The 26,383-nt window shown below is 42.9% G+C and overlaps 1 long non-coding RNA gene across 4 annotated transcripts in view; it reads right to left on the minus strand.

The window, feature by feature from the left end:
- Positions 1-26,383, minus strand: part of LOC103347699 (uncharacterized) — a 227,992-nt gene that overhangs the window by 174,167 nt on the left and 27,442 nt on the right. For all 4 annotated transcript variants that reach the window (XR_016229454.1, XR_016229457.1, XR_016229455.1 and 1 more), the window contains exon 2: positions 6,647-6,726. This is a non-coding gene — a long non-coding RNA (uncharacterized LOC103347699). The remainder of the gene's footprint in view (positions 1-6,646; positions 6,727-26,383) is intronic.

Consider the following 26,383-nt stretch of genomic DNA (forward strand, 5'->3'; position numbering starts at 1 on the left):
AAGGTATGAGCACTTAGATGAAACCATGGGTTATAAAAGAACCCATTAAAGACTTTTCACAATTCTGATGACAGAGATAGAAATATGTCTCCATGCTTAAGTTTAAGCAGATCATTTTCCCCTCTGCCCTGAAAGAGGACATAGAGATGAAGGATATATCTAATGCAGAAGTTAACATGAGATCTTCATAATCCACAAGAAATCATGGAGAACTAAAGTGAAATCAGAAAGTGGGAAGTACAAATGTTGCCATTCCACAAGCCTGTCTGTGCTGGACACTGTTAAACACTAAAGGATACATACAGTTCAAGTCCTCAAAAAGCTCAAAGTTTTATATGGAAGCCAGAAAAAGTGTTGGAGGCTAACCGTTGTCCTGGAGGGGTTGGACACTTGCTGAAGAAGTGAGAATTGAACTAAATTCTAAAGGATGATTCAGAATTAGTTGTGGGAAGAAGCAAGTAGGAATCGCATAAGAAAAGGCCAAGACATGGGAACATGGTTATTTCAATAAAGAGCAAGTAGTTCAGTATAGCCATGACTCAGTCAGGGGTTGTGGCGGGAGATGAAAGTGGTTAGTTTAGGCAAAAGTCATATCATGAAAGATACTGACAGCCAATAAAAAAGAGTATAGGTTTTATTAACAGTGGTGAGGACCCACTTTTAAGCAGAACAGACAGTTAAGATGGAATGTGAATTTCAACTGGATCTCTCTGGCAGTTCTGTGTGTAATGGTCTGGAGGTGGGAAAGACTAGCATCAGGGAGTTTCTAGGCTCTTAAAGACATAAGTATAGGTGAGAACTCACAGGACCTCCATTAAGGCAAGTGTTCTGATTCTCAAAATAGCTTCTGTAAATTATACAGATTTGTTATATTATACAAGTGTGCTATATTTCCCTCTCCAAAAAAAAAAAAAACCTACAAAAATCATCTAAAAGGTCTGCAGTGTTCTTAATATGTCCTCCACAAATCCACTCATTGAAACTGAATCACCATTGAGATTAAGTTTAAGAGGGGTGGCCTTTAGGAGGCATCAAATGATTAGAGGTGGGAGTGGGACTCTTATTAAAAGTAGCTTGAGGGAGTGGGTTCCTTCTCTGTTCTTCCACTACATGAGGACACAGCAGGAAGGTTCTCACCAAACAGTACACACCAACACCTTGGTATTGGACTTTCCAACCTTCAAAACCATAAGAAATAAATTTGTGTTGCTTATAGCCACCTGGTCTGTGTTATTTTGTTGGAGCAGCACAACAAACAGACTTGGTCATTGGGAAGCTTTGGAAAATATGTCATTCAGTTGATCACCGGGAGCAACTAGTGGTTTACCCAAACCAGGCAGCCAGACCTCCTCCTCTTTGTGATGGGCTGCCTGAATCAGCTATCACAGAGGGACTATGTGCTTTGATTTCCTCGTGCTAGTGGTTCCAGTTCATCTTAGAGCATGGGCATTAATGCCACCCTTGTGTGCTTTGCTTTTGGCCTAGCCCTTCATCACCATAACCTAGACCAAGATTTCTTTTTAAGAATTGTTAGGGCCTCAGCAAGACCCTAACAACTCAGAGATGGGCTTTTAAATCCAAAAACTGAGGCTTGTCTTGAAAATATTTCCTGATTTCAGAGACTGTGGCCATCAAAGCTGGGACCCACATGCCTTGTGTTCAATATAAAACTCCAGGTGAGATTTGACCAATCTATCATATATTGATTTTGTTTCATATCCATTATTACCTTTTACATGCATTTGCACCAGTTTCCAAGATGACTGTGGATTCCCAAAACTCCTGCCAAGCAGCCCACTCTTCCATGCCATTCTCTTTCTTCACCCTTTGGCCTTTGCATAGCTGGTTGTTACCTGGAATGCCCTTTTCTCTACTCTTTACATGCCTAACTTCTCTGATTTGAGTTCCCAGGTGAAGGCCTTCCTTGATGACCCTTCATAAAGTAAGGTCTCCTTTGGTTTCATGGATCATTGATCCTTGTTTCCTTCAAGATGTTTATTACAGCCTGCAACTGGCTTATTTGTCTGATTTCCGTGTGGTTTAGTTTTGTCTTGCCATTATCTCCCATAAGAATAAGCAGTTCCTGAGGGAGGGACCAGCTCTGGTTTATCACTAAATCACCAATGTGTAGCATAGTGCCTGGGACACAGTAAGTTGTCAGTTAATATTGTTGAATGAATAAGTCTCTGGCTTCCTTGACTGGGACATGGCTCATTTATAATACTTCACTGTGTCTCAGCCTCTCTGCTTTCTGCCCTGACCCATCACCAGCCTTGTCACTCCTACAGTATTCCATTTCACCGTCATCCCCCACTCCTGCCCAGCTGGCCCTTCCAGATTTGGTCTCTCCCCTTAGGCTACACAATGAAGAATATCTGTTTGTCTTGGAGCTGTTTCTCTTGCTGCCTCAGTAATCAACTAGAGCTGTTAGCCTCAACTGATCTTTGCTGCCTCCATTTGTCAAAAACAAAAAAAAACACAAAAACCAGCCCAAACCATAGCTGCCTTGGGATCCTGCAACTAATTCTTGAGAACTGGCTCTAATTTTCAAATTTACAGAAGGCATAAAGTTGACAATGTGACTAATCCCATGGGAATAATATTACAATGAAATTGAAGCGAAGCCTGGTTCATCTCATCTGAAACATTATTTTCAATCTGGGCTCCACATTTTAAGTGGAAAAATATTGAAAAGCTTAAAACTGTCCAGAAGAGGATAAGTTTTTAAAATATCAGAAAGAGGGGCCGGCGCCGTGGCTCACTTGGCTAATCCTCTGCCTGCGGCGCCAGCATCCCATATGGGCACCAGGTTCTAGTCCCAGTTGCTCCTCTTCCAGTCCAGCTCTCTGCTGTGGCCCCGAAGGCAGTGGAGGATGGCCCAAGTGCTTAGGCCCTGTACCCGCATGGGAGACCAGGAGGAAGTACCTGGCTCCTAGCCAGCTCCGTAGCTCTGGCCGTGGCGGCCATCTGAGGGGTGAACCAAATGAAGGAAGACCTTTCTCTCTGTCTCTCCCTCTCACTGTCTATCTGTCAAATGAATTTAAAAAAATATATCAGAAAGAAACAAGGCTACATACACAGACTCTGAATCCAGATCAAAGGTGATATTTGGTAAATCAATTAACCTGCACCTTGATTTCCTCATCTGTGAAGTGGAGCTAGTAGTCTCTGCCTAACTCGTAGAATTACTGTGGTGGTTGTATGAGTTAATAGATGCAAAATACCTAAAATAACGTCAGGCACATATTAAGTATTAAGTGAATGTCTAATATTATTATATGAAAAGTGATTAAGAAACTGGTGCTTTTTATTTATCATTCCTCATTCCTGGCTACTTAGAGTGTGGTCCAGGAACCAGCAGTGTTGGCATTACCTAAGAGCTTATTAGCCAGGCAGTACCTTGGGCTCCATCCCTTGCCTACTGAGCCAGAGAAAGCACCACAGGAGCCAAGATGAGTTGCAGAGAGAGGCGTAGAAATATGTTGGTTCCACATAAGAACAAAAACTAAGTTTTTAATTATTCTTCCCACCTTCCTCATCCCCTTGCCCCATAATCTTCTCTCCAACTTTCTACCCCCACACACCGCTTTCTTTTATTATATACTTTGAAAGGGAAAGATTCAGCAACCAGAAAGCAGCAGCAACATGCAAGGAGTATGTGGGTTGCTGCCCCACAGTGTCCCACTTTAGGGAGCCCCAGACTGAAGCAACCAACAGGGCTGTCTTCCTTCACCCAGCAGAAAGTAGAGTCAAGGAACCAAAAGTAAGCTAAGGGAAGAGGGAATGGACGATCTTCTGCCAGACAGCAACAATACCAACTCCTCTTATTTCTCTAGCCCCTGAAAACAACTTCACACAAGGCAGAATCCCAACTGAGCTGCTAGACTGAGCCCTCAATGCAGTTCAATGGCATGTCCTCGCTCACACTGGCCCCACTGCACTGAAAGGAGGACTCACACGGACTAAAGGATGCAGACAAAGGAGGAGAAAAGACCCTCAGCCTGCCTGGTAGCCTCACATGGAAACAGCCAAAGAAACTGTGTTTGAGTCTTCCCCGTGAGACTTGTGAATGGAATCCTACCAACTCTACAGTCAAGTCTGGCTCAAAATGGCTCAGAATGTCTCCAGAGAAAACCTAGTTCTTGCCTCAAGAGGAAATGCAACGCCTAAGAGAAACACAAAGAAACTGGTAAGGGGACTGCAAAGATACGCCAGGACATGTGGAAGAAATGGGTGCTTGTTTGACCCCCACCTTGCAAGCAAAGCAGAGCTTATTTGAAGGGATCATATGAAGAGAGGTTTTGGCTGTAACAGGAATTCTGTGGAAAAGGCAAGACCATTAAAGAGGGAAAACAGCTTTATGTTGCTGATGAGATGCAGTAAAATGTCGTCATCAGTTTTCTAATATCATTTTCCTAACCAGAGTATAAGACATTAAGCACGGGCACTTCAAAAAGTTCATGGAAAACTGAATTCAAAGATAAGTTTATTCTGGTGCAAAACATTTTTGAAATCTGCATACAAAGGGTCTTCAAAAAGCTCATGAATATGAGTGTTATAAAAACAAATTATTCATGGATTTCAAAAAATTTTGTGCCAAAATAAACTTATCTTTTAATTCTATGTTTCCACAAACTGAAGTACCTTCATATGTCAGAGACAATGCCTTTTTATTTCCATTTCCCCAAACACAATGTAATAGAATGCACTGCATGCAGTCAAGTGCTCAGTAAATGCACTAATGAATTTCAGGAGATGCTGATCTCACTAGGACTTAAAGTGATTTGACAGTAATCAGATGATTAATGGCATTTGTATGCAGAAAGAATCTGGCGTTAAAGACCAGAATCTGCCAAAACCCTCATCTCCCTACTTAACCAGAAAGTTATGCAGGAAAGCAGTTAGGCAAGAAATGTTAGAAAAAAGCACTGGGAGAAGGCATTCAGTGCAGCGCTTAAGATGCACCTGGGTTCAAAATCCAAGCCCTGCTTCTGATTCCAGCTTTCTGCTAGGACACACCCTGGGAGGCAGCAGGCGACAGTCTAAGTACTTGGGTCCCTGCCACCCACACACATGGAAGACTCAGACTGAGTTCCAGGCTCCTGACTTCAACTTGGCCCAGTCCCAGCTGTTGCAAGCATTTGGGGAATGAACCACCACGTGAATGATATTCTCTCTCTCTCTCTCTTCCAAATGAAAGAAAAACGATTTAAAGAAATTTATCCTCAATTACTTGTTTCAGTTTCTTCATGTGAAAAATAAAGGTCATTGAGATCTGACTATTTGAAAACATTCTGTATCCACCAAGGTTCAGAGTCAAGTCACCCTCCGTTACAGCTCCTGACTGCATTTTAATACAGGTGGAATTACACAGAACTTCAGTGGCGCTAGCAAGAGGGCCCAATCTGGAACCAGTGGTGTAGCCATCCATTTGAACATAGCATCCAAGCAGCAAAGATCTCTTTCTGCTAGCTGAGGAATGAGATGAGTCATGGGAAAAGAAGGGCACTGGAATTGCTTGTTTCACTGCTCCCGAGACGCCAGCCAAGGCCTCCCTACTTGAAGGAGTACGAGGCTTGTGTTCTTCTAAACCTCATTACTAAGCCAAGGGTCAGGAACACGGGGCACATAGATTACTTATTGTCTAAAGACTGCACTGTGTCTTAATCATGGTTCAAAAAGAATGGGATAAGTTGATGATTCAGTGTCAGAAGAGCAGCAAAAAAAAAAAAAAAAATACGGGGCTAAATAAGATCTGGAATAGGCATTATGATACAGCGAGTTAAGCCACTGCTTAGGACTCCCACATAGGAGTGTCTAGGATAGAGTTCCACCTCTGCTTCCAGTCAAGCTTCCTGCTAACGCACCTTGGAGGCAGCAGGTGATGGCTGATGGCTCAAGTACTTGAGACTAGCAACGCACAAGGGAGATCCAGATGGAGTTTCTGGCTCCTGGCTTTGGCCTGACCCAGCCCTAGCTGTTGCAGAATCTGGGAAGTGAACTAATAGATGAAGATTCATTCTCTCTTTCCTTCTCTCTCTCTCTCTCTCTATGTTCCCCCATACAGCCCTCCCCTTGTTGCTCTGACTTTCAAATAAATAAATATTTTTTGAAAACGAAAGTTCTTATATCAGAAGTGGGTGGGAAGAAAAGAATTAAGAGGAAAAGAAAAATTTGTGTTCCAAATTCTCAGTGGTCTCATAAAGGATATGTGAGTATTTGCTGAGAGCAGTGGTTGAGAAGGCTGCAGCATACTTTGGGCTATATTAAGTAACAGAGTGAAAGGGAAAGAAAGGAAAACAGAATCTTCTCAAGAAGAAAATGAACCAAGCAATAGCAAAAGAATGTCTACAATACCCCTAAAGTAAGTTTATTTAGAATCCTCAGAAGCCCTTCATCCTTTGGGGAAGAACACTCTTCATCTAGACCCTTCTTGGTTTTCCATTTTCAGTGCTGAAACTTGGTGAAAGTTCAGTCAGAAGTACGGGATTGTGGTTATATTGTTAAATGTTTTGGAAGCATCAACTTGCCATCAAAAAACATAATAAATTTCAAAAAAAAATAAAGATTGAGTAAGATGGAATATAACATTTACAAATGGATTCATTTCTAATACAAATGGCCTCAAATGGAGAGTATTACTTACCACAGGAGAATTATTCAGATAATGAACATTGAGGCCAAAGATGATATAAGTCAATTTACTGGTAGTTCTTGAGGTTGTTTCTGAAAAAGAAAATTTAACAAATTTTCTATCTACAGTAAGGACAATTTACATATATTGGACATTATTAACCAGGCAACAGTTATCATCCTAATTTATGCCTTGATTCTTAACTTTTGCTTATTTATTTTAATATTTTATTTTTAATTATTAATTAGTTTTTAACAGATTCAATATAGTTCATAGACACAATTCTTTTTTTTTTTTTTTTTTTTTTGACAGGCAGAGTGGACAGTGAGAGAGAGAGACAGAGAGAAAGGTCTTCCTTTTGCCGTTGGTTCACCCTCCATTGGCCGCTGTGGCCGGCGCGCTGCAGCCGGTGCACCGCACTGATCCAAAGGCAGGAGCCAGGTGCTTTTCCTGGTCTCCCATGGGGTGCAGGGCCCAAGCACCTGGGCCATCCTCCACTGCACTCCCTGGCCACAGCAGAGGGCTGGCCTGGAAGAGGGGCAACCGGGACAGAATCCGGCGTCCCGACCGGGACTAGAACCTGGTGTGCCGGCGCCGCTAGGCGGAGGATTAGCCTAGTGCATAGACACAATTCTAAGAATATAATATTTCTTGGCCGGCGCTGCAGCTCAATAGGCTAATTCTCCGCCTGTGGCGGCGGCACACCGGGTTCTAGTCCCGGTTGGGGCGCCGGATGCTGTCCCAGTAGGCCCTCTTCCAGTCCAGCTCTCTGCCGTGGCCTGGGAAGGCAGTGGAGGATGGCCCAAGTCCTTGGGTCCTGCACCCACATGAGAGACCAGGAGAAGCACCTGGCTACTGGCTTCGGATCAGCGCAGTGCGCCAGCCGCAACGGCCACTGGGGGGTGAACCAACGGGAAAGGAAGACCTTTCTCTCTGTCTCTCTCTCTCAATGTCCACTCTGCCTGTCAAAAAAAAAAAGAAAAGAAAAGAAAGAAAGAAAGAAAGAGCATATAATATTTATTTCCTCCCTCCCTCTTTCTCCCTCTCCCTCTCCTCTTCACCTCCCACCTTCCCACCTGTCGTTCCTCCACGAAGACGGGGAGTGACATAATGGTGCCGTGACTCGGATATGAAGCCTAGGCAGGGTTTAGTGTCGTTCCTCCATGAAGAGGGGGAGCGACATAATGGTGCCGTGACTCGGATATGAAGCCTAGGCAGGGTTTAGTGTTGTTCCTCCACGAAGAGGGGGAGCGACACAATGGTGCCGTGACTCGGATATGAAGCCTAGGCAGGGTTTAGTGTCATTCCTCCACGAAGAGGGGGAGCGACATAATGGTGCCGTGACTCGGATATGAAGCCTAGGCAGGGTTTAGTGTTGTTCCTCCACGAAGAGGGGGAGCGACATAATGGTGCCGTGACTCGGATAGGAAACCTAGGAGGGAAGAAGCAGGAAAAAGTGGGAAAATACTGGAGAGAGAGACTAGAAGAGCCTAGGGAAATGCCGGATGGAAAAAGTGCCGGAAGAAGTTAGATTGAAAGTGAAAGTGAAAGCAAGAAGAAACAGATTCGGATGCGGACTATGGCGGGGAAGCTAGGAAATTGAAAGCAAAAGTGAAACCTAGAAGAAACTTAGACTCGGATACGGACTGTGGGGAGAAGCCAGGAGAAATGAGAGGGGAATATTGTTGGAAGAAAACTTAGGAAACATACCGGGTAGAGAAAAATGTTAGGGAGGATGAAGCCACGGGGGCAGGCTGAGGCGGAGACGTAAGCCAGGTTGGAATTCTTCAAGTCAGCCCGGGGAACAAAAGGCGAAAAGCTAAAACCAGAGGCGGAGACGTAAGCTATAGGTTGTATTTCATCAGGTTAGCCCGGGGAACTTAGACTGAAAACTAAACCAACCGGTGGCGGAAACTTGAGCTAGGCTGCGTGATTCGCGGAAGCCGCCACGTGCAGAGAGCGTGCGGGGCACAAGCGGGGGAGTGCACGGGGCGCAAGTAGATAGGGAACGCGGGGCTGGTGCGAAGGCCGTGGTGAGGGCGCAAAGGGCGCGGAGACTGCGGAGCGCGCGAAGCCGGGAAGCCGCACAGAGCCGGGAAGCCGCCGCGGGGCGAGGCGCCGAGAAGCTGCCTCAGGGCGGGCGCCAGGAAGCCGCGGGGATAAGAGAAACAGAAGTTTAGAAGTAAAATGAGAGAAATAGGAATGCTGGCAGATAGAAGTAAAATAGGAGAAATAGGAATGCCCGGAGATAGAGAAATAGAGAAAAATAAGGCCTCCCCACAACATGGCAATGAGAGGGCTTGGATTCGGTCTGCCTGATTAGTAAGACGATAAGCACCTGCTGGTGGCTAGCAGCTTACCTGCTGCAGGTCACCGAAGACAGGCACGTTATCAACACCAATAAGTCTCCCCACAATACGGCAATGAGAAGGCTTGGATTCGGTTTGCCTGATTGGTAGGGCTTGTAAGCACCTGCAGGCAGTTCTAGCAGAGCAGAGCATGCGCTGCAGGGCACCGAACACAGGCACGCATCAGCGCCTAAAAACCTCCTCACAACATGGCGAAGAGAGGACCCGGATTCGGTTTGCCTGATTGGTAGGGCTTGTAAGCATCTGTGGGCAACTCCAGCAAGCAGAGCAGAGTGTGTGCCGCGGGGTACCGAAGACAGGCGTGAATCAACGCCAAAAAATAAAAAGAAAGGGGGATCTGTGGGGAGCAACTCGGACTAGACTGTTACTGGAATTAAGACTTATTCTATGCATCTGCTCTCCCACAATATGGCGCTGAGAAGAGAGTAACAACTTCCACGCAGCTGCCTCTCGCCAACTTGAGTGATGACCTGCAGGAGCTGATCCTGCTTCTGATTGGAGGAGAGCAGCGTACTCGGCGTGTGGGTAGCAGAGTTGGGATTGGTGGAAGAGGACTATAAAGGAGGAGGTGGAAGGGACAGTAGCCAACCTGGGAAGAACCAGCAGCAAACCTGGGGAGGGCCGAGAAGACAAAAGAACAGCGCAGGGTCCTGTGTCGTTCCTCCACGAAGACGGGGAGCGACATAATGGTGCCGTGACTCGGATATGAAGCCTAGGAGGCATAATGGTGCCGTGACTCGGATATGAAGCCTAGGCAGGGTTTAATGTCGTTCCTCCACGAAGAGGGGGAGCGACACCCACCTTCTCCCTTTATTTTTTTAGTTTCTGAGATAACATCTTTTAAATTTATTTTATAGTAAAAAGGCTAAATGCTTCACCAAATAAGATTTAATAAGTAAAAAGGCATTAGTTTAGTTGGAATATAAGAAATGGCTATAAACAATGAATGGAAAAAATTACCATATCACCTATATACAGTAAATTTTAAAGTAGTCACAGATCACTAAAACTATAGTAGTATAACATTCTGAAGCATTGGCTTGACAGGTATATATGGAGCTGGACAGAAGCCAGGAGCCAGCAGCAGCGTACCCCATGCTGGTGCAGGGGCCCAAGCACTTGGGCCATTTCTACTGCTTTCCTCGGCCATAGCTGTGGGAGGCAGGGCCCACCTCCCACAGCATGGCGCTGAGAGGGAGTAAACAAATTGTACACAGCTGCTTCATCAATTTGACTAAGAAGCTGTAGGAGCCGATCCTACCTCTTATTGGAAGAGAACGGTGTGCTCAGCACGTGGACAGCAGAGCACGGATTGGTGGGAGAGGACTATAAAGGGGGAAAGAGACGGCACGGTAGGGGTGTTGGTTGGAGAGCTGGTCAGAGAGCTCGCTGGGGAGTTCATTATTTCGTTCGTTCTTTCTTCTCTTGTGGTTGCTTTGCGGTAGAAAAAAACCTACTGAAAGGGAATAACAGCGTCCGGTCCTGTGCCGCTCCTCCGCGAGCAGAGGAGCGACAATAGCAGAGAGCTGGATTGGAAGAGCAGCTGGGACACTGGTGCCCATGTGGGATGTCAGTGCCATAAGAGGCAGCTTAGCCTACTATGCCACAGTGCCCAGCCCCTTTGTACAAATTCTTAAACTCTTGAATTCCACCAATTTCCATTCATTATCATTAAATTAGTATATTAAAACTTTGTGGAGACCTTCTGTATGGAACCTGTTTGTACAGCTAAATCTGCCACCCTTATTAGGGAGCCAACTCAAAAATATTTGTTTTTATGTTTATATTTCTGTTTACTCTTTCTCACTCTACACTTAAATGTTAGGGGATTTGTCCTTCTAACTTTAAATGAATCCTTGTATATATATATAAAAAAGCCTACTTTTTGCAAAAATGTATTTCAACACATGCAAATGAAAGTGACCTATTTTAATGAAGTAACAAAAGGTTTTCTTCTTACTTATATATGTAAGTTATAAAATAATGACTGAGAAGTAAAATTCAGAATATTTCTTTATGGAATATCAATGCTATGGAGGCCTTAGATTTTTTTAAATGAAAGTATTTACTTTTAGTGACACCACATTTCTGATAAACAGGATTCGACTGAAGTTTTACATTTTTTGAGCAAGACTAGTATTTCAAATTTCTTATATAGTCCTTTAAATTTGTCATGTGATACTGGAAACTCCAAAATCATTGCTACTAGGCCTACAGGCAATAATAGTAAATGACCAAAAAAAAAAAAGCTAAGAAATAATGTGATCTGTTTTTCAGTTAACTGAATATTGGATATTTTCAACATAATATTTTCTTTCTATAGAATAGGCAATAATTCTAACATATGAGGTATGTGCATATTCATAATACACTCATAGATAGCATATAATTATATACACACAGGCATTCTTATGTCACGAATGGTTTTTAAATTCAACCACAAAAACATTGCTCCTGTTTCTCTCAATTACAATAAAAAAAAATGTAAACCTTGATTTTAACTGTTCTCATCACAGAAAAATAAGTAAATGAGGTGACACATATGTTAATTAGCCTAACTGGATCATCCTTCAATGTACACACATATCAAAAAACCATATTTACCCAATAAATGTATATAATTATTATTTGTTAGTAAAAATAAAATTTTAAATTTAAAAATCTGTACCCTGAGAATACGAACTCTCAAAATCATGGTTAAAATAATCTTTACATATTACATAAAATCTGTATCTGGTGTGTGGTTCTTTGAATGTCTATTTTTTTCTGCAACAAGCATGATTTTTCTTACTACACTTTCAATTTTAACACATCACATATATTTCCTTCATAAACCTCTAAGAAAAAGCTTCTCAGAATAAAAGACAAACTAAGAAACAATAAGCAAATTGATTTAAAAATCTACAATCTTTAAAATGAGCTTTAAAAATAAAACTCTTTTTAAAGATTAATCTTGGTAAATTACTGCTTTGCAACTGATCCTTTTACATAGTGCTTATTCATGTAGAAATGCGTGACAGTGCAATCATTTTTCAGGCCCACAAGTCATTTGAAATAAAATTAGAAACTCATTTCTGTTTTGCTTTGTGGGTTCTTCTTTTAACTTTTCAATTCAAGTACATCCCATCTTCCTCTCCTCCATCTCCTCAATTCTGGTAGTATTTGTAGACCTCTGGGACTTGGCGTGTTCTGCCTCAGATAAACAGATCCCATGTGAAGCACAAAGACCCCTCTCCCTGTTTGCTGACTCATAGCGCAGTGGTGCACACTCACTGTAGCCCTTGGCATTTTGTTGTCAGTTTTCAAAGAGCTCATCAAACACCTGAGTTGGTTATACTTAAATTTCAGAATCATGGAGTGGTTAGTAATAGCGCTCTCATTTGACCTCAGAGATTAAATGATTTGCTCAGCATCACTCAGCTCAGTAAACAGGGTTCCATTCAAAACTCAGGTCCCACTCCCATATGAGTAATCTTGAGTTTCTTTTTTAATCTGCATCTAGCATGGCCTAGCCCTGGATGTTGTGGGCATTTGGGGAGCAAACAAGCAGATGGAAGACCTCTCCATCTACCTCTCCGATTCTCTCTGCCTTTGTTTTTTTATTTTTATTTATTTATTTTTTGACAGGCAGAGTGGACAGTGAGAGAGAGACAGAGAGAAAGGTCTTCCTTTGCCGTTGGTTCACCCTCCAATCGCCACCGCAGCTGGCATGCTGCGGCCGGCGCACCACGCTGATCCGATGGCAGGAGCCAGGTACTTATCCTGGTCTCCCACGGGGTGTAGGGCCCAAGGACTTGGGCCATCCTCCACTGCACTTCCTGGCCACAGCAGAGAGCTGGCCTGGAAAAGGGGCAACCGGGACAGAATCCGACGCCGAGACCAGGACTAGAACCCGGTGTGCCGGCGCCGCAAGGCAGAGGATTAGCCTAGTGAGCTGCGGCATCGGCCCCTCTCTGCCTTTGAAACAAAAAATAAATATGAAAGGGGTTCTAATATTCTAATTTAAAAAATATATATATAACAGGGTTATCAAATAGTTCATGAAAACTGTGTATTGTGAAAAATTATGCATAGATTTTAAAATGTTTTGTACCAAAAAAAAAAAACTTTACATTTTCCATGAACTTTTTGAAGTTCCCCCATACTAATAACAAATAAATAGTGTAATGTTCTTTACTGAAGAAAAAAGGAGGAACTCTAAAATACCATTTAGCTTGATGGGCTCCAGTTCTGTTCTAAGGGAATAGGAATTTATGGATTCTATAAATAAGGCCAAGTTTTCAAAGAAGGGAATAAGACAAATGCAGCAGCATAGGAAGATGTGTGCTATAAAAAGAAAGCGCCTCTGCTTATCTCGGAAATAGTTCATATACGTTTTCTTAACTTGAGAAGTCAAGCTAAATTTGATTAAGCACATGTCTACATATCACATGAGCCTACCACTACTATAGAAGAGAGTGGAAACTGAGAGAAATGACACATATTTCATGGTGTGAATCAGTTTCTTTCCAAATGACACTTCCTTTAAAAAGGCATAAATTTGAAATTTGCCTTTTGGATAATGCTTCTTTTCAATTTTCAAAAATAATTGTGGTGTAATTGATTGAATCTCCATTTCAAAGCTTCTGAAGCTAAGCTTCCCACCAAAACTAAGCATGAGATCTCCTTCTATGGAGCAAAATAAAGAGCAGTGTACTGAATTATTAGAAAAGCTTTTGTTCTTTTCTTCAAATATTTGCATGAATTATTCAGGCTTTCTATGGATGGAGCTTTGAAATATTCAAATTCCTTGAACTATTTCATTATTTAAGATTCATATTTATTAAATCCTGTAGGATGTACTTTTCCTCAGAAAGTGCAGATTCAGTTCAATTATTATTTCTGTAGCAGAGAGCTGTACAGAGTAGTTTCGGGTGCCAAAGGATATACACAGACAAGCAAGACAATCTTCAGAGATTTTACACTTTAAGGAAACTGCAAAGCCACAAAATACTTGTAAAGTACAAGTTACAGGGTTTCCAAAGAGAACGAGATACCTTCTAGCCAGGGCTAAAGGAAAAACTTCAGAGAGAAGCTGGCATTTCAGATGAGCTTGAAAGACCAAGAGGAATTTCACAAGTAGGGGAACAGTGAAATGAGGAGGCTGGGATCTCAACTTCATTCGTGCTCCCACTTTCATCACTGAAGCCCCTTTTAGGCATGACAACCTATGCAGTCATTCTCCCAGCTGGGATGCTAGCTCAACTGATCTAAACCTAGATTCTGCCTCCTCATCTGGCAAACAAATCCTCACTCTCTCAGAAGCCCCACTCTCTGAAGGCTGTCCCTCCACTCCTTCCCCACGGATATTCCTCCATTTAGCTTTTCTGGCGTCACAAGCAACCCTGATAAAGTAGCACTGAGTAGCAGCCACAGCCTCATCAGAACCCTCTAGCCCACACCCATTTCTCATCTTCCTTGAGTCCTGCTTGGTGAAAGATACCATCCAAAGGTAGAAACCTGGGGGTGGGTGTTGTGGCACAGCAAATTAAGCTACCACTTGGGATGTCCACATTCCATATGGGAGAGCCTAGGATAGAGTCCCACCTCCGCTTCCCATCAAGTTTCCTGCTAAGGTACACCCTTTGAGGTAGCAGGTGATGGCTTAAGTACTTGGGTCTCTGCCACCCATGTGGGAGACCAGAATTGAGTTCCTGGCTCCTGACTTCAGCCTGGCCCAGCTCTTAATATTTCAGGTATTTAGGGAGTGAACTGGTAGATGGAAGACCTCTCTCTCTTTCTCTCTCTCTCTTGTACTGCCTTACTGATAAATAAAAATAAATGACCTTAAAAAAATAAGATAGAATGAGCCTACCACCACATACAACACTTCTGTCACACCCCAAATATTCCTTAACTTGACATACAAATCTTTTCTGTATAGCCTCATTTCCCACCTCTTCCTGCTCACAGCAGATGTCTTTGTAGACCCCACTACATATGTACACAAACACACACTCACAGGCATTTTGTTGTATTTTGCCTCTCTCTTTGTGTGTGCTTCCCCTTTTACATGAAATACTCTCCCTGGGTAACCCGGATGGTTGCTACTCATCCTTTAAGTCTCTGCTCAGATATACTCTTTTCTTTGGAAGTCTTTCTTGCTCTTTCTAGTATAAATCAGTTTAGCCTTTCTGGAGTGAACCAACTACCCAGATTAGCAGGAACTCATCAGCCCTACAGTGCTGCCCATACAAAAACAGATTCCTCCTCCTTAGCAGCAGAGAATGAAGCAGGGAAGAAATCTGTGGATATTTATAAATCAGAGTTTTTTGAGGGGAGTAAAGGAATCCAAATCACCAATTATGAACATAAACACATCAAAACATTGCCAAACTGAACTGTCCTTCTCTGGGAAAATACACACATGGTCCAAAAGAGGAAGATAAGAGAGCACAGCAAGTGTGTGAACAGTGCAGTGGCAAGAAAGGAAATTCAGGAAAGAAGAACAATAGGTTGTGTAATTAACCAGCTCTGAGGAAACACTAGGAATTGAGGAAGGGTATGATTTTAAGCCTTAGTAACCAGGAGAAAGATGATATTTGTGATGGAATATGACAGGAAAGCACAGCACCACATCAAGTAGGGCTCAGGAGCTCAAGGAGAAAAAGTCTTGGATATAGATAAGGACTCATATTTGAAATTACTGAAAACACGAGAATGCACAAAATTAAGTGGAAAAAGGGAGAAAACCATAGAGCAGAGGACTTAGCCTTGTGGGACATCCACAGCTACGAAAGGGGAGGAAGAAGGAAGAACAATTTTAAAGCAAAGTCAAAGCGAGAAGAGGGAATGAGCCAGGACAGGGCAGCATCTATCTACCAAACAGAGAGAAAGTAAAGGAAGAGCAGGCAAAACTGTTGATGCCTCCTGGGAGTGAAAGTAAAAGCTGTTTCATCTGGTGATTGGGAAACAACAGTGGTAACCGTGAAAAGAATCGTTTGCAAGTGGAAGGTCAGAGAGGAATGTGTATTACAAGCAGAAGCAAAAGAGCAGAGACTTCAAGACAAGATGGTGCTTTGAGAACCATGCTAATCACATAGGATAGTGATCACAGATGAAACTTAAAATGACAGAAGTGTCAGGCATGTTTGCACTCAGAAACATCTCTGTAACCCAGAAGTAGAACACAAACTATATGGAAAGTACCTAAACATGGATTCCATCAAAAGCAAACAGTCAATCAAGGTCTGGACTCACATAGGACAGTGTGAGCTAAGTACCCTGAAGAGAGGCAGACAGCCTTATCTAAAAACAAGGACTCCAGGGCTGGTGCTGTGATACAGCTGGCATCCCATATGGCTGCTGGTTCGAGTCCCAGTTGCGCCTCTTTGGATCCAGCTCTCTGCTAACGGCCTGGGAAAGCCATGGAAGACAGCTCAAGTGCTTGGGCTCCTGCAGCCATGTGGGGGACCTGTGTGTGTGTGTGTGTGTCTCCCTTTCTCCTCTCTGTAATTCTGACTTTCAAATTAAATAAATATATCTTTAAAAAAGAAGAAGAAGAAGAAAAAAAGAACAGGCTTGCACAAACCTGAATACATATAGAAGAAGGAAGAGTCAGGCATAGTCTCACTGCTAGAATTTGACCCTGGGGAAGGAACTGAATCCATAGTACTATAGGATTAGAGAGAGTCCCAGAAGGTAAAAGGAGATAACCACAAAACTGTTAGACAGAGAAGGCTAAGCCAAGAAGGAAGGTAGAGAAAAAAGGGAAGAAGGGAAGGAGGGAGAAAATGCTGTAAAAGATAGCCAAAAATAGAAGCAACAATGTGGAGAATTCACACCAGATGAAAAGAAAATAATTGAGTATCTGACAATTACTTCTTTAAAGTGAGTCTATTGAAGCTTTTCAAATGAATTAAGCAGAGTAGTAACATTCATACACAGCTATTTTAAAAAAAGAAATGAAACAACCATGAATGATTATGAAAAAACACATAAAATCATGATAATTAAAAATACAGTCAGTGAAATTTTTAAAAAAGAAAACAGTGGGTGGATGAACTCTACAGTGAACACAATCAGGACTGGAAATTGGAAGATAGCCCTATATTGATAAATTGACTCAGAACAAACATACCACATGGAGGCAAGAGACATACCTGTACAATAATGGAGAAGCCTCAGCAGAATACTAGTAGGAGTGACTGATGAAGACAGTGCAGGGTGTTTGATGATGAACATACTCATTTATTTTTAGAAAAGAAAAAATAGATTGGCAACAATTAAGTATCCAATTGGAGAAGTTAATGAAGAATGTTTGTATAAACTCAAATAAAGAAGAAATTAATAAAGTCATGTTGCAAGATTAATTAAAGACACACACTTTGGAGGTGAACAGCAAAACCAAAAGTTAGCACTTGGAAAAACTAATAAAACTGATAAACTTCTATTAAGATTGTTTAAGAAATAGAGAAGACACAAAAATAATAGAAAGGAACATAAGACTTCAATTTGGGGCCAGCGCCATGGCTCACCTGCGGTGCCAGCATCCCATATGGGTGCCGGGTTCTAGTCCCGGCTGCTCCTCTTCCAGTCCAGCTCTCTGCTGTGGCCTGGGAAGGCAGTGGAGGATGGCCCAAGTGCTTGGGCGCCTGAACCTGCATGGGGGACCAGGTAGAAGCACCTGGCTCCTGGCTTTGGATCGGCGCAGTGCCGGCTGTAGTGGCCATTTGGGGAGTGAACCAACGGAAGGAAGACCTTTCTCTCTGTCTCTCTCACTGTCTATAACTCTATCTGTCAAATTAAAAAAAAAAGACTTCAATTTAAAAGTACATATTTTTAAGTTTTAATTCTAAAGAAAATATTATTTTAAAAACCTTATACTAATAAATTTGAATACATGGATGATGCATTCAAATAATTTAAATAATCTCAAAAATAAATACGGATTCTGAATAGATAAGTAAATATATATAATTATATGTAGAGAAAGAGAGATCAAATATCAATCGGAAAATAGTCCCCATAAATAAATAAATAACAGACCCAAATGAATTCTGTCAAACTTTATTTTTTTAAAGATTTATTTAATTGAAATATAGAGCTACAGAGAGTGGTAGAGACAGAGAGAGAGGTCTTCCATCCGATGGTTCACTCCCCCAGATGGCCACAATGGCCAAAGCTGCACCAATGTAAAGCCAGGAGCTTCTTCCAGGTTTCCCACATGGGTGTAGGGGCCCAAGAACTTGGGTCATCTTCTACTGCTTTCCAAAAAACTTCAACAAAATCAGAAAAGACATTCTACAAAAGTGACCATGTATTAGCAAATTATCTACTTGATAAGCATGCTTGGTCCTATCATCATTTCTTCATTCCTTATTTCCTTCCCGCGCCCATCTTCCTCCACCCCATTAAAAACAAGCCTGCAATAAACATTTTCATACAATCTCCTTGGGTACACATAAGCAAATCTTTCTTGGATGGGTACTTAGAAGAGGAACTGTCAAGGAGAAGGATAGGCTCATCCTTAAGGACTTACAGATTGCAAACATTTGTACAAATTTACACTCTGCTCAGCAGTGTATGACAGCATCTATGTCCCCATACCATTCCAACACTTTTTAGACTTTTTGCCTCAAACAAATTGGGATCAAATTTACTTTTGAATTTTTCCAATATTTATTGAGAACCTACTATATGTGTCAAACACAGGGTGAGAGTAGTAGGAAGTGAGGCCAGAAAAGTAATGGGGTGCAAGGGTGCATATGGTACCATTGCAATCACTTTGGGTTTTACTTGAAGTGACATGAAAAGCAGTGGATAATTTGATTCAGAGAACTGGCATTATTTGACTAAATTTTTAAAGGCATCACTCTGATTAATGTACTGAGAACAGACTATAAAGGAGCAATGAAAGAGGCAGGGAGTCCAGCAAGGAGGCTATGCAGTAACTCAGACACAAGATGATGGGGGCTTAGGCCAGTACCAAAATATCTCATTCAAATTTTTTGCTCACCCATAATTAGCACAGGATCATGTTTATGACTGTGAGGGTAAGAAAGACCACCTCAAACACATGCAAAATACCAAAGTCATAAAGAAAAGGATTAACACATTATTCTGTAACAAAATTTTAACTCTGTTCAAGAAACTATAAACAAGAGAAAAACTGGGTGAAAGTGTTGTAACATTTATAGCAAAGGACCTGCTCTCATTCTGTTATCAGCAGTGGCTGGTTTGCCCCAATTTTCTCTTGGCCAAGGGAGTAATGACTTACAGTTCAGAGAGATAACAGCAGGGATAGTAAAGCAAAGTTTATTAAAGTACGTCCCAAGAGATGAACAGGCCAGTTGAGAGAGCACGTAGCACTCTCTTTTCCTGGTTTGAGGCTTTTATCCCTAAGGGATGGATGGCATTGACTAGTGATGTGGCTCTGATGCTCACAATTTGTATTTGTGATTGACATCTGGGAGTTTCACAGCTTTGGGCTCTGTGCACATATGGCTATAAACTGGGCTCTTCTGGTTTGGCTGAGCTCCCATTTGATCAGGATACTTTAACCTGAAGTTAAATCGCTGAGTGCGTAATCTTGGGTGGGGACCAGTGGAGAGTAGGATCCTTTGTGTCACCCCTGAAGGAGCATCTTGTAGCTCTTCCCCAGTCACTGATATCTAAAAATATGTCTGACAATACATCCACAAGAAAAGAGCAAAGAAAATTGAAACATAGGAAAAGAATAGGAACAGGAAATTCACAAGCATCTGAAAAAAATGCTCAGTCTCACCAGTCAGTTTTGGGCCAAATGCAAATAAAAGGAAGGCAGAAATGATTTTTCATACACTGGATTGGCTATAAACAAGAAAGATTAATATCAAATGTTGGCAAGCATGTAAGGAGACAGGTGAGGTTTTTGGAGAACAAATCAGGCAGTAATCTATCACACTTTAGATGCATGTATTTTTTAATTCAATAATTCCACAACTTGTTTCTACTCTAAAGAGATACTTGTGTATGTGGAAAAAATAAGCAGGTACAAACAAGGTTATTCACTGTTGCACTACTTGTAGCAGTAAAAACTGATAGGATAGAAACCTAAATGATCATTAAAAGAGGAACAGTAGGCCAACAATGATGAATCTGAGTCATGAAAAGGTATGCAGCCATTAAAAAGAATTAGAACATTCTGGCACAGAAAAATACCCAAGAGACTTGGCTAAATTAAAAATAAATAAATGCGGCTGGTGCTGTGGCATAGGGAGTAAAGCCATAACCTGCAGTGCTGGCATCCCATATGGGCTCCGGTTCAAGTCCCGGCTGCTCCATTTCCAATCCAACTCTCTGATATGACCTTCGAAAGCAGTAGAAGACGGTCCAAGTCCTTGGGGCCCTGCACCTGTGTGGAGACTCAGAGGAAGCTTCTGGCTCCTGGCTTCAGATCGGCGCAGCTCTGGCTGTTGTGGCCATCTTGGGGGAGTAAACCAGTGGATGGAGGACCTCTCTCTCTCTCTCTCTCTCTCTCTCTCTCTCTCTCTGATTCTGCCTCTTTGTAACTCTGCCTTTCAAACAAATAAATAAATCTTTAAAAAAATCAAAAAAATAAATAAATAAAAACAAGTTGAAGAACAGTTCACACCATTTGATACCATTTAGGTTAAAGTCAAATACAGATTTGCTTAAATACAGATTTATTGCAAACACACACCAAGGAGCCGGAGCAGCTTTGCAGGCTGGGCGCCCGCACAAGGGGAACGAGGCACCCTGCTCTCCTCAGGGCTCGGCTGGTGGGACTCAGGGCCCAAACCGTGGCTGTTGTGTCTAAAAAGAGAAAACAGGCAGTGGGCCAGCTCTGGCTACGGGGCCGGTCCACGGCGCCACCTCGGCGACATGCCGGGAGCAAGGCTCGAGGCAGCGGTTCCCGCCATGCGGCCTGCACTGCACACGGCCCCTCAGCCACTCTCCCAGACACTGGCTCACCGATTATTAAAGCAGGGAGGGAACAGAGAAAAAGCAACACAAAATATAATCAGGAAAGAAGTCACCATGGAAGTGAGCCCCCGAGTTTCCGGTGTAGCACAATCCCATCCCACCGCCACAGAGTGACAGGACACACACACACACACACGCACACTCACGCACACCTCCTTCCACCAGGCTGGGCAGCTATGTGCAAATCCTAGAGCCTCGATGGAAGTGTGAGGCAAAGGGAACACAGTGGGTGACAGGGAGCAGTCAACAGGGGCAGCGCGGTGCAGCCAGACCCACATAGCAGACGCGTTCTCCCGGGCAACCGGTCCATCTGTCCCAACGTGGCGACGACGGAGATAGATGATAGCTATCTAGCTAGATACATACATACCCACACATGTACAGATTTATATATACAATGTACACATATAAATGAAGATAAATAATACAGATATATAAATATCTGAAAAGAAAAAAGCATGCACTCCACAAGTTGAAAAGAGCATTTGCACTAGCTGATAGAATAAAAAAGGGAGAGAACGATCCAACATGGGAAGTGAGACACACAGCAGACCCATAGAATGGCAGATGTCCTAAACAGCACTCTGGCCTCAGAATCAGCCCTTAAGGCATGCGGATCCGGCTGAAATGCCCATGAGAGTATTTCAGGCATGGAAAGCCAAGACACTCTGGGGGGAAACAAAAACCTAAATGAAAGATCTCCGCGAGTGAGATCCCAGTGGATAGAACGGGCCATCAAAGAAGGAGGTACCTTTCCCTGAAGGGAGGAGAGAACTTCCACTTTGACCATGGCCTTGTCTAAATATGATCAGAGTCAGTGAACTCAGGGGGCTTCCATAGCCTTGGCAGCTCATGACAAGAGCCTTGGGTGATTACTGAGGCCATAAACAAGAGTGTCAATTTGTTAAGTCAACAACAGGAGTCACTGTACACTTACTCCTCATGTAGGATCTTTGTCCTTAGTGTGCTGTACATTGAGATTTAATGCTATAACTAGTACTCAAACAGTATTTTTCACTTGTGTTTCTGTGTGGGAGCAAACTGTTGAAATCTTTACTTAATGTATGCTAAACTGATCTTCTGTATATAAAGAGAATCGAAAATGAATCATGATGTGAATGGAAGGGGAGAGGGAGTGGGAAAGGGGAGGGTTGCGGGTGGGAGGGACGTTATGGGGGGAAGCCATTGTAATCCATAAGCTGTACTTTGGAAATTTATATTCATTAAATAAAAGTTAAAAAAAAAAAAAAAGAAAAGAGCATTTGCTTCTAAGGAGGAACCTGAAATGAAAGTGAGAGGAGGGTAGGAAGAAAAAGAATGCTTATGAGTCTGCTGTTGTGGCACAGTGGGTTAAGCAACTGCATGTGATGCCAGCATCCCATGTCACAGCATGGTTTAAGTCCCAGCTACTCCCCCTCCCATCCAGCTCCCTGCTAATGCACCTTGGAAAGCAGTGGAGGATGGTCCAAGAACTTGCCACCCATGTGGGAGACCCAGATGGAGTTCTGGCTACAGGCCTCAGCCTGGCCCAGATTTGGCTATTGCAGTCATTTGGGAAGTGGAAGATCTCCTCACCCCACCCACCCTCACCTCCACCTCCTCCCTCTCCCTCTCTCTCTCTCTCTCTCTCTCTCTATATATATATATGTCACTCTACCTGTCAAATAAATAAATTTTTAAAAAGAAAAAATGTTTATGTACTTGTATTATGTGACTTGTTTTTAAGATCACTTATAAATGTAGGTAGATTTTCAGTACCTTAGGAAAAGGCCTTCCCCTGTCTAAATTCCTGCTCTGTGTCAGGCATCTGGGCCCCTGTTTTACATTCCAGACTAGCTGCATTCCTGGTGTAGCATGACTCAGCCAACTGTGCCTTGGGCTAGGCCAGAGTACACCAATTCTGTGCTTTAGTCTGGGCTCAATATTCACTCAGGCCAACCAAGGGGAAGTCAGTTTGAGTTCTTTTCTTGTATCTAGCTCAGTTGTGTAGCAGTTAAAATCACAATGGGGTAGGAATGACAGTGCTAGCAGTCTCATTCTACAGATTGCCTCCTCCCATCCTCTTGGTGCCTTTGTAACCAGCCAAGCCAGTCAGGGTAGAGGGTAGGTGGAGATTTCCAAGGAAATGCTTGTCGCCTTCACGCACTGCTCACAGCACAAGGGCAAGCTGGGGATCCACGGCTGGAAAATTCTGAGTGCAGCAGAGGGTTCCCTGACCATCTGGCAGACCACATACAGTTTTTCTTGCACTCTTTTTGGATAAATGTAGGGCAGACAAAATGGTCCTTCACCCCTCAGATGAAGCCCTGGTAAGATGATCCACAGACCACAAAGACTGAATTGGGAGGGAAGGGATGAAGGAGGGAACCCAAGCACCATGAACAAACTGCTTAAGAAAAGACCATGAATACAAACTTTACTTACAGGTCAGTGGCATCCCAATAGGAGAGGGAGTGAGAATGTGCACCACAGCTACGTTAATTATAAAGCTTAAAGGCCACAACTAACCACACCATACTCTTTCCAAAACCCTGAATCCCTCCTCCTTTCTCCTTTCCTACCCTAAAATAATCTAACACAATCCTGCAATAATTACAAACTGGGGGAAAGGCAAACCATTCTGGGAAAAGAAAAAAAATAGCAGCTGCTCTAGATATCTTTTTCAGACTTTGGCGAGGATTGTTTAAGTTATTTCTCATTTTCTTTTATTCTTGGCTGGCTTGACAGCCCTTCAGGATTTCAGCTGGTTCCAAACACAAGCTCAATAAAGATCATTCCGGAGAAGTTTCATATTCCTAAGATTCCTTAAATTTCTCTTGCTTTAACTTAGGAAATGAGGTTGAAGGAGGATGAAAAACAGCCCAGATTGCACCATTTCCTATGCAAGTTTCTTGTGAAGCAAGCTGTGCCTCTTTCCAGCAAGAACAGAAAGACGCAGTTCTGACTGGGAGGTGGGCGGTGGGCTCCTTGAAGCAGCAGTAGGACTATTTGTCTTTTGAAAAGGCCCCAGCAGGCCCAATCACTGAAAACTTTTTGTAGAGGAAGGGGAGAAGAGAAGATCTGTGTGCCAACCACCTAAAAAAGCCAGCGATTGTACTGTGGACGCCATTCATCACCAAATATTTATTTTCACCTATGGTGTGCCAGGCTCTGTTCTAGATGCTGAAGATAGAGCAGTGAAGGCAGTCACATGCCTGAGCCCCTCAGCAAGTTTCTGTGCCCAAGACTAAACAAACCGCGAAGAAAATGCCACGGAAGCCCTTTCCCTGACTGCCGGCTCTCCGCCGGGGTCACAGATTTCTCCCCTGGCTCCGGCTCTTCCTTCTGCCATTCCCTCTCTGCACCCCTGGTTTATTGCACCCTTTACCTTTCCCCTGTGTAATCACATGTCCTTCTGTAAACATCCAAGGGAAACAAGCAGGACTGAGAAGCTGATGGAAATGATACCTATGACTCAGAGGAGGATGTTTTTCTAGTTTTCCTTTATATAGCTCTCTTCTCAGAAGAACCTAAGCGCCTTTTCATTTAGGACTCGCTCATCTCTTCCACTGCAGTGATCTCTCACTCTGGCTCTGACTGGAGCATCTACTTTCCACGACCTACTGGTGTGGGCCTCCAGCTCACCTGCATTTCCCCAGCGGCTTCGCAATCATTTGTTTTCTTAAGCAGATTTTTTTTCACCCTTCATTCAGGCTCTTTCAAAAAAAAAAAAATCTTCATTCTCCTCAAAGTTCCCTACCAACATCCACTCAACCTCCACACTCAATCACTACCTCAACAAATGCCAGTGTTCGTATTTCATGGAGAAAATAGAAGCCATTAACAAAGAACTTCTTCCATTTCCATCACTCAAACCTCGTGGGTCTCTGCACTGGCACCTATTTTTTTCACCATGCACAGAAAAAGGGTGTCCCCCTCTTTAAGGTTGGTCTTTGCACCAAACTGTTGCATCTACCCCCTTTAGTTCCCTCAGGGAGACCAATAATAAAGGGAACCATGATAGAATCTACATAAAGTACTATCAAGTGGAATAAGGACTGCCACTTTCCCCCTCACAATCTGCTTTCTGGGATGTTTTCTTAACTCTACCTTCAATCCTGCTAGTGAAATTTGTATTTTGCCAATCATACATTTTTCATTCTCAAAATGTCCTCATATTTCTGATCATTCTTTTTATTGCATCCTTGCTCTTGTTTTAGGTAGGCAATATAATCTCAAATCTATGAAAATATTAATGACAGTTTGTTATTAAAACAAACATGACCTGTGTTTGTTGTTTTAATAAACCAAAAATACAGAAATTTATTGTAGTCCTCTTGATTTCAAGTGACAATTAGGAACCAAGGTACAGGGCCTGAAAGGAAGCAAGGAGGAAGCCAAAGAAAAGCATTTACTCCCGGGGCTCTGGTCAGTTTCACCTGTAAATGGGAATAAAAGAAAACGGTAGGAAGTGGAGGCAAGAGGAGGAGGAAGAATCCCTAAGTGAGACCCGAGTCCTGCAATGAATTCACAGCAGGCTTGCAGCCTGTTTCATTCCAGGTGGTATCTGGTCATCCTGTAGGAGAGTGGCCAACTGGAACAGTACAGCCTCCATCTACCAATTTGGAGGGTCACAGATCAGGATCAGGAGGCCCCATTAGTGGAGAAGGTACAGAGGAACAATTATATCATGAGCAGGAAGCAGGGTGTTGGAGCTTTTTACATGGTAAAGCTGGTGTTGTGGCACAGTGGGTTAAACTGCCACCTGTGATGCCAGCATCCTAGCACCTGCTGGAGTCCTGGTTGCTCTGCTTCCAATCCAGCTTCCTGCTAATAATGAGCCTGGGAAAGCAGTGGAAGATGGTCCTATTGCCAAAGCCCCTACCACCCATGTGGGGAACCAGGATAGAGTTCTAGGCTCTTAGCTTCAGCCTGGCCAGCTCCAGTGACTTCAGTCATTTGGGGAATGAACCAGTAGATGGAAGGTTTCTTTCTTTCTCTCTCGCTCTCGCTCTCTCTACCTCTCAGATAAATAAAAAAAACAGATCTTACAAAAACAAAAAAGTAAATTGACTTCTGCCCCTAAGGTATTCTGTCAACTTTATGGGGTCTCGGTCATTACTCAGTGTATGCTTGTGGGTATCCCCATTCACATCAGTCACGTTCCTGAACTCCAAATTTATATCATTAATTAGCTAATGAACAACTCTACTTTGACATCCTAAGGGCACTTCCAAATAAGATCATCATTTCCTCCAAACTTGGTTTTTTCTTTTATCTCAGTAAATGGCACTACCCACCCACTCAGTTACCCAAGTAAGAAACCTCAGGATAATAATTTTTCTTAAAGTCCCTCAGTGTTATCCCTGTGTTTCCTACTTGTTGAAGAAACATAGAGGGTGTAAATCTTGAGATCTCTCCATACATTTAACTA

Source organism: Oryctolagus cuniculus, chromosome 2 (assembly GCF_051225735.1).
Source record: "Oryctolagus cuniculus isolate XC-2025 breed Fujian yellow rabbit chromosome 2, ASM5122573v1, whole genome shotgun sequence".
Classification (NCBI taxonomy): domain Eukaryota; kingdom Metazoa; phylum Chordata; class Mammalia; order Lagomorpha; family Leporidae; genus Oryctolagus; species Oryctolagus cuniculus.